The following is an 8721-nucleotide window of genomic DNA, read 5'->3' on the forward strand; positions in this document are numbered from 1 at the left end:
TCAATACTCAATTCATAATATTCAATAATCAAATCTCAAACCTCAAGCATCAATTCTCAACACTCAATCCTCATTCCTCAAACCTCAATCCTAAACCCTCAGTCCTCATCCTCAATTCTCAATTCTCAATCCTCAATCCTTAATCCTCAATCTTCAATCCTCAATAATCAATCTCCAATTCTAGATCTTCAATCCCCAATCTTCAATCCTTAATCCTCAATCCTCAGTCATAAATCCTCAATCTTCAATACTCAATCGTCAATCCTCAGTCCTCAGTCCTCAATCCTCAATCCTCAATCCTCAATATTCATTCCTCAATACTCAATCTTCAATCCTCAATCCTCAATCCTCAATCCTCAATCCTCAATCCTCAGTCATAAATCCTCAATCTTCAATCCTCAATAATCAATCTCCAATCCTAGATCTTCAATCCCCAATCTTCAATCCTTAATCCTCAATCCTCAGTCATAAATCCTCAATCTTCAATACTCAATCGTCAATCCTCAGTCCTCAATCCTCAATCCTCAATCCTCAATCCTCAATATTCATTCCTCAATACTCAATCTTCAATCCTCAATCCTCAATCCTCAATCCTCAATCCTCAATCCTCAGTCATAAATCCTCAATCTTCAATCCTCAATAATCAATCTCCAATCCTAGATCCTCAATCCCCAATTTTCAATCCTTAATCCTCAATCCTCAGTCATATATCCTCAATCTTCAATACTCAATCGTCAATCCTCAGTCCTCAATCCTCAATCCTCAATCCTCAATCCTCAATATTCAATCCGCAATACTCAATCTTCAATCATCAATCCTCAAACCTCAATCCTCAATCCTCAGTTCTCAGTCATAAATCCTCTATCTTCAATACTTAATCGTCAATCCTCAGTCCTCAATCCTCAATCATCAATCCTCGTTCCTCAAACCTCAATCCTCAACCCTCAGTCCATATCTTCAATTCTCAATTCTCAATCCTCAATCCTCAATCCTCAATCTTCAATCCCCAATCATCCATCTCCGATCCTAGATCCTCAATCCCCAATCTTCAATCCTTAATCCTCAATCCTCAGTCATATATCCTCAATCTTAAATACTCATTCGTCAATCCTCAGTCCTCAATCCTCAATCCTCAATCCTCAATCCTCAATATTCAATCCTCAATACTCAATCTTCAATCATCAATCCTCAAACCTCAATCCTCAATCCTCAGTTCTCAGTCATAAATCCTCTATCTTCAATACTTGATCGTCAATCCTCAGTCCTCAATCCTCAATCCTCAATCCTCGTTCCTCAAACCTCAATCCTCAACCCTCAGTCCTCATCCGCAATTCTCAATCCTCAATCTTCAATCCTCAATAATCAATCTCCAATCCTAGATCTTCAATCCCCAATCTTCAATCCTTAATCCTCAATCCTCAGTCATAAATCCTCAATCTTCAATACTCAATCGTCAATCCTCAGTCCTCAATCCTCAATCCTCAATCCTCAATCCTCAATCCTCAATATTCATTCCTCAATACTCAATCTTCAATCCTCAATCCTCAATCCTCAATCCTCAATCCTCAATCCTCAATCCTCAGTCATAAATCCTCAATCTTCAATCCTCAATAATCAATCTCCAATCCTAGATCCTCAATCCCCAATCTTCAATCCTTAATCCTCAATCCTCAGTCATATATCCTCAATCTTCAATACTCAATCGTCAATCCTCAATCCTCAATCTTCAACCCTCAATCCTCAATCCTCAATCCTCAATCCTCAAACTTCAATCCTCAACAATCAATCTCCAATCCTAGATCCTCAATCCCCAATTTTCAATCCTTAATCCTCAATCTTCAATCCTCAATCCCCAGTCCTCAATCTCCAATCCTCAATGCTCAATCCTCAATTATCAATCCTCAGTCCTCAATCCTCAATCCTCAATCCTCAATCCTCAATCGTCAATCTTCAATCCTCAATAATCAACCTCCAATCCAAGATCCTCAATCCCCAATCTTCAATCCTTAATCCTCAAACTTCAGTCCTCAATCCCCAGTCATCAAGCTTCAATCCTCAATGCTCAATCCTCAATCCTCAATCCTCAGTACTCAATCCTCAATCCTCAATCCTCAAACCTCAATCCTCAACCGTCAGTCCTCATCCTCCATCCCCAATCCTCAATCCTCAATCCTCAATCTTTAATCCCCAATACTCAATCTTCAATCCTCAATCCTCAATCCTGAATCCTCAATCCTCAATCCCCCATCCTCAATCTTCAATGCTCAATCCTCAATCCTCAATCCTCAATACTCATTCCTCAATCTTCAATCCTCAATACTCAATCTTCAATCCTCAATTCTCAATCCTCAATCCACAACCCTCAATCCTCAATCCTGAATCCTCAATCTTCAATCCTCAATACCCAATCCTCAATGCTCAATCCTCAATTCACAATCATCAATTCTCAATCCTCAATCCTCAATCCTCAGGCCTCAAACATCAATATTCAACCCTCAGTCCTCGTCCTCAATCCACAACACTCAATCCTCAATCCTCAATCTTCAATCATCAATATTCAATCTTTAATCCTCAATCCTCAATCCTCAATCCTCAATCCTCAATCCTCAATCTTCAACCCTCAATCCTCAATCCTCAATCTTCAATCCTCAATCTTCAATCCTCAACAATCAATCTCCAATCCTAGATCCTCAATCCCCAATCTTGAATCCTTAATCCTCAATCTTCAATCCTCAATCCCCAGTCCTCAACATCTAATCCTCAATGCTCAATCCTCAATCCTCAATCCTCAGTCCTCAATCCTCAATCCTCAATCCTCAGGCATCAATACTCAATCTTCAATACTCAATCCTCAATAGTCAATCCTCAATCCTCAATCCTCAACCCTCAATCCTCATTCCTCAAACCTCAATCCTCAACTCTCAGTCCTCATTCTCAATTCTCAATCTTCAATGCTCAATCCTCAATCCTCAATTCTCAATCCTCAATCCGCAATCTTCAATCCTCTATGCTCAATCCTCAATCCTCAGCCTCAGTCCTCAATCCTCAATCCTCAATCCTCAAACCTCAATCCTCAACCGTCAGTCCTCGTCAGCAATCCTCAACCCTCAATCCTCGATCCTCTATATTCAATCATCAATAATCAATCTTCAATCCTCAATCATCAGTCCTCAATCCTCAATCCTCAATCCTCAATATTCAACTCTCAACCCTCAACCATCAATCCTCAATACTCAACCATCAATCCTCAATTCTCAATACTCAATAGAACATCCTGAATTCTCATGGTTCAATACTCAATTCATAATATTCAATAATCAAATCTCAAACCTCAAGCATCAATTCTCAACACTCAATCCTCATTCCTCAAACCTCAATCCTAAACCCTCAGTCCTCATCCTCAATTCTCAATTCTCAATCCTCAATCCTCAATCCTCAATCTTCAATCCTCAATAATCAATCTCCAATTCTAGATCTTCAATCCCCAATCTTCAATCCTTAATCCTCAATCCTCAGTCATAAATCCTCAATCTTCAATGCTCAATCGTCAATCCTCAGTCCTCAATCCTCAATCCTCAATCCTCAATCCTCAATATTCATTCCTCAATACTCAATCTTCAATCCTCAATCCTCAATCCTCAATCCTCAATCCTCAATCCTCAGTCATAAATCCTCAATCTTCAATCCTCAATAATCAATCTCCAATCCTAGATCTTCAATCCCCAATCTTCAATCCTTAATCCTCAATCCTCAGTCATAAATCCTCAATCTTCAATACTCAATCGTCAATCCTCAGTCCTCAATCCTCAATCCTCAATCCTCAATCCTCAATATTCATTCCTCAATACTCAATCTTCAATCCTCAATCCTCAATCCTCAATCCTCAATCCTCAATCCTCAGTCATAAATCCTCAATCTTCAATCCTCAATAATCAATCTCCAATCCTAGATCCTCAATCCCCAATTTTCAATCCTTAATCCTCAATCCTCAGTCATATATCCTCAATCTTCAATACTCAATCGTCAATCCTCAGTCCTCAATCCTCAATCCTCAATCCTCAATCCTCAATATTCAATCCACAATACTCAATCTTCAATCATCAATCCTCAAACCTCAATCCTCAATCCTCAGTTCTCAGTCATAAATCCTCTATCTTCAATACTTAATCGTCAATCCTCAGTCCTCAATCCTCAATCATCAATCCTCGTTCCTCAAACCTCAATCCTCAACCCTCAGTCCATATCTTCAATTCTCAATTCTCAATCCTCAATCCTCAATCCTCAATCTTCAATCCCCAATCATCCATCTCCGATCCTAGATCCTCAATCCCCAATCTTCAATCCTTAATCCTCAATCCTCAGTCATATATCCTCAATCTTCAATACTCATTCGTCAATCCTCAGTCCTCAATCCTCAATCCTCAATCCTCAATCCTCAATATTCAATCCTCAATACTCAATCTTCAATCATCAATCCTCAAACCTCAATCCTCAATCCTCAGTTCTCAGTCATAAATCCTCTATCTTCAATACTTGATCGTCAATCCTCAGTCCTCAATCCTCAATCCTCAATCCTCGTTCCTCAAACCTCAATCCTCAACCCTCAGTCCTCATCCGCAATTCTCAATCCTCAATCTTCAATCCTCAATAATCAATCTCCAATCCTAGATCTTCAATCCCCAATCTTCAATCCTTAATCCTCAATCCTCAGTCATAAATCCTCAATCTTCAATACTCAATCGTCAATCCTCAGTCCTCAATCCTCAATCCTCAATCCTCAATCCTCAATCCTCAATATTCATTCCTCAATACTCAATCTTCAATCCTCAATCCTCAATCCTCAATCCTCAATCCTCAATCCTCAATCCTCAGTCATAAATCCTCAATCTTCAATCCTCAATAATCAATCTCCAATCCTAGATCCTCAATCCCCAATCTTCAATCCTTAATCCTCAATCCTCAGTCATATATCCTCAATCTTCAATACTCAATCGTCAATCCTCAATCCTCAATCTTCAACCCTCAATCCTCAATCCTCAATCCTCAATCCTCAAACTTCAATCCTCAACAATCAATCTCCAATCCTAGATCCTCAATCCCCAATTTTCAATCCTTAATCCTCAATCTTCAATCCTCAATCCCCAGTCCTCAATCTCCAATCCTCAATGCTCAATCCTCAATTATCAATCCTCAGTCCTCAATCCTCAATCCTCAATCCTCAATCCTCAATCGTCAATCTTCAATCCTCAATAATCAACCTCCAATCCAAGATCCTCAATCCCCAATCTTCAATCCTTAATCCTCAAACTTCAGTCCTCAATCCCCAGTCATCAAGCTTCAATCCTCAATGCTCAATCCTCAATCCTCAATCCTCAGTACTCAATCCTCAATCCTCAATCCTCAAACCTCAATCCTCAACCGTCAGTCCTCATCCTCCATCCCCAATCCTCAATCCTCAATCCTCAATCTTTAATCCCCAATACTCAATCTTCAATCCTCAATCCTCAATCCTGAATCCTCAATCCTCAATCCCCCATCCTCAATCTTCAATGCTCAATCCTCAATCCTCAATCCTCAATACTCATTCCTCAATCTTCAATCCTCAATACTCAATCTTCAATCCTCAATTCTCAATCCTCAATCCACAACCCTCAATCCTCAATCCTGAATCCTCAATCTTCAATCCTCAATACCCAATCCTCAATGCTCAATCCTCAATTCACAATCATCAATTCTCAATCCTCAATCCTCAATCCTCAGGCCTCAAACATCAATATTCAACCCTCAGTCCTCGTCCTCAATCCACAACACTCAATCCTCAATCCTCAATCTTCAATCATCAATATTCAATCTTTAATCCTCAATCCTCAATCCTCAATCCTCAATCCTCAATCCTCAATCTTCAACCCTCAATCCTCAATCCTCAATCTTCAATCCTCAATCTTCAATCCTCAACAATCAATCTCCAATCCTAGATCCTCAATCCCCAATCTTGAATCCTTAATCCTCAATCTTCAATCCTCAATCCCCAGTCCTCAACATCTAATCCTCAATGCTCAATCCTCAATCCTCAATCCTCAGTCCTCAATCCTCAATCCTCAATCCTCAGGCATCAATACTCAATCTTCAATACTCAATCCTCAATAGTCAATCCTCAATCCTCAATCCTCAACCCTCAATCCTCATTCCTCAAACCTCAATCCTCAACTCTCAGTCCTCATTCTCAATTCTCAATCTTCAATGCTCAATCCTCAATCCTCAATTCTCAATCCTCAATCCGCAATCTTCAATCCTCTATGCTCAATCCTCAATCCCCAGCCTCAGTCCTCAATCCTCAATCCTCAATCCTCAAACCTCAATCCTCAACCGTCAGTCCTCGTCAGCAATCCTCAACCCTCAATCCTCGATCCTCTATATTCAATCATCAATAATCAATCTTGAATCCTCAATCATCAGTCCTCAATCCTCAATCCTCAATCCTCAATATTCAACTCTCAACCCTCAACCATCAATCCTCAATACTCAACCATCAATCCTCAATTCTCAATACTCAATAGAACATCCTGAATTCTCATGGTTCAATACTCAATTCATAATATTCAATAATCAAATCTCAAACCTCAAGCATCAATTCTCAACACTCAATCCTCATTCCTCAAACCTCAATCCTAAACCCTCAGTCCTCATCCTCAATTCTCAATTCTCAATCCTCAATCCTCAATCCTCAATCTTCAATCCTCAATAATCAATCTCCAATTCTAGATCTTCAATCCCCAATCTTCAATCCTTAATCCTCAATCCTCAGTCATAAATCCTCAATCTTCAATGCTCAATCGTCAATCCTCAGTCCTCAATCCTCAATCCTCAATCCTCAATCCTCAATATTCATTCCTCAATACTCAATCTTCAATCCTCAATCCTCAATCCTCAATCCTCAATCCTCAATCCTCAGTCATAAATCCTCAATCTTCAATCCTCAATAATCAATCTCCAATCCTAGATCTTCAATCCCCAATCTTCAATCCTTAATCCTCAATCCTCAGTCATAAATCCTCAATCTTCAATACTCAATCGTCAATCCTCAGTCCTCAATCCTCAATCCTCAATCCTCAATCCTCAATATTCATTCCTCAATACTCAATCTTCAATCCTCAATCCTCAATCCTCAATCCTCAATCCTCAATCCTCAGTCATAAATCCTCAATCTTCAATCCTCAATAATCAATCTCCAATCCTAGATCCTCAATCCCCAATTTTCAATCCTTAATCCTCAATCCTCAGTCATATATCCTCAATCTTCAATACTCAATCGTCAATCCTCAGTCCTCAATCCTCAATCCTCAATCCTCAATCCTCAATATTCAATCCGCAATACTCAATCTTCAATCATCAATCCTCAAACCTCAATCCTCAATCCTCAGTTCTCAGTCATAAATCCTCTATCTTCAATACTTAATCGTCAATCCTCAGTCCTCAATCCTCAATCATCAATCCTCGTTCCTCAAACCTCAATCCTCAACCCTCAGTCCATATCTTCAATTCTCAATTCTCAATCCTCAATCCTCAATCCTCAATCTTCAATCCCCAATCATCCATCTCCGATCCTAGATCCTCAATCCCCAATCTTCAATCCTTAATCCTCAATCCTCAGTCATATATCCTCAATCTTCAATACTCATTCGTCAATCCTCAGTCCTCAATCCTCAATCCTCAATCCTCAATCCTCAATATTCAATCCTCAATACTCAATCTTCAATCATCAATCCTCAAACCTCAATCCTCAATCCTCAGTTCTCAGTCATAAATCCTCTATCTTCAATACTTGATCGTCAATCCTCAGTCCTCAATCCTCAATCCTCAATCCTCGTTCCTCAAACCTCAATCCTCAACCCTCAGTCCTCATCCGCAATTCTCAATCCTCAATCTTCAATCCTCAATAATCAATCTCCAATCCTAGATCTTCAATCCCCAATCTTCAATCCTTAATCCTCAATCCTCAGTCATAAATCCTCAATCTTCAATACTCAATCGTCAATCCTCAGTCCTCAATCCTCAATCCTCAATCCTCAATCCTCAATCCTCAATATTCATTCCTCAATACTCAATCTTCAATCCTCAATCCTCAATCCTCAATCCTCAATCCTCAATCCTCAATCCTCAGTCATAAATCCTCAATCTTCAATCCTCAATAATCAATCTCCAATCCTAGATCCTCAATCCCCAATCTTCAATCCTTAATCCTCAATCCTCAGTCATATATCCTCAATCTTCAATACTCAATCGTCAATCCTCAATCCTCAATCTTCAACCCTCAATCCTCAATCCTCAATCCTCAATCCTCAAACTTCAATCCTCAACAATCAATCTCCAATCCTAGATCCTCAATCCCCAATCTTCAATCCTTAATCCTCAATCTTCAATCCTCAATCCCCAGTCCTCAATCTCCAATCCTCAATGCTCAATCCTCAATTATCAATCCTCAGTCCTCAATCCTCAATCCTCAATCCTCAATCCTCAATCGTCAATCTTCAATCCTCAATAATCAACCTCCAATCCAAGATCCTCAATCCCCAATCTTCAATCCTTAATCCTCAAACTTCAGTCCTCAATCCCCAGTCATCAAGCTTCAATCCTCAATGCTCAATCCTCAATCCTCAATCCTCAGTACTCAATCCTCAATCCTCAATCCTCAAACCTCAATCCTCAACCGTCAGTCCTCAT

This window comes from Calliopsis andreniformis, unplaced genomic scaffold (genome assembly GCF_051401765.1).
Source record: "Calliopsis andreniformis isolate RMS-2024a unplaced genomic scaffold, iyCalAndr_principal scaffold0035, whole genome shotgun sequence".
Lineage (NCBI taxonomy): Eukaryota > Metazoa > Arthropoda > Insecta > Hymenoptera > Andrenidae > Calliopsis > Calliopsis andreniformis.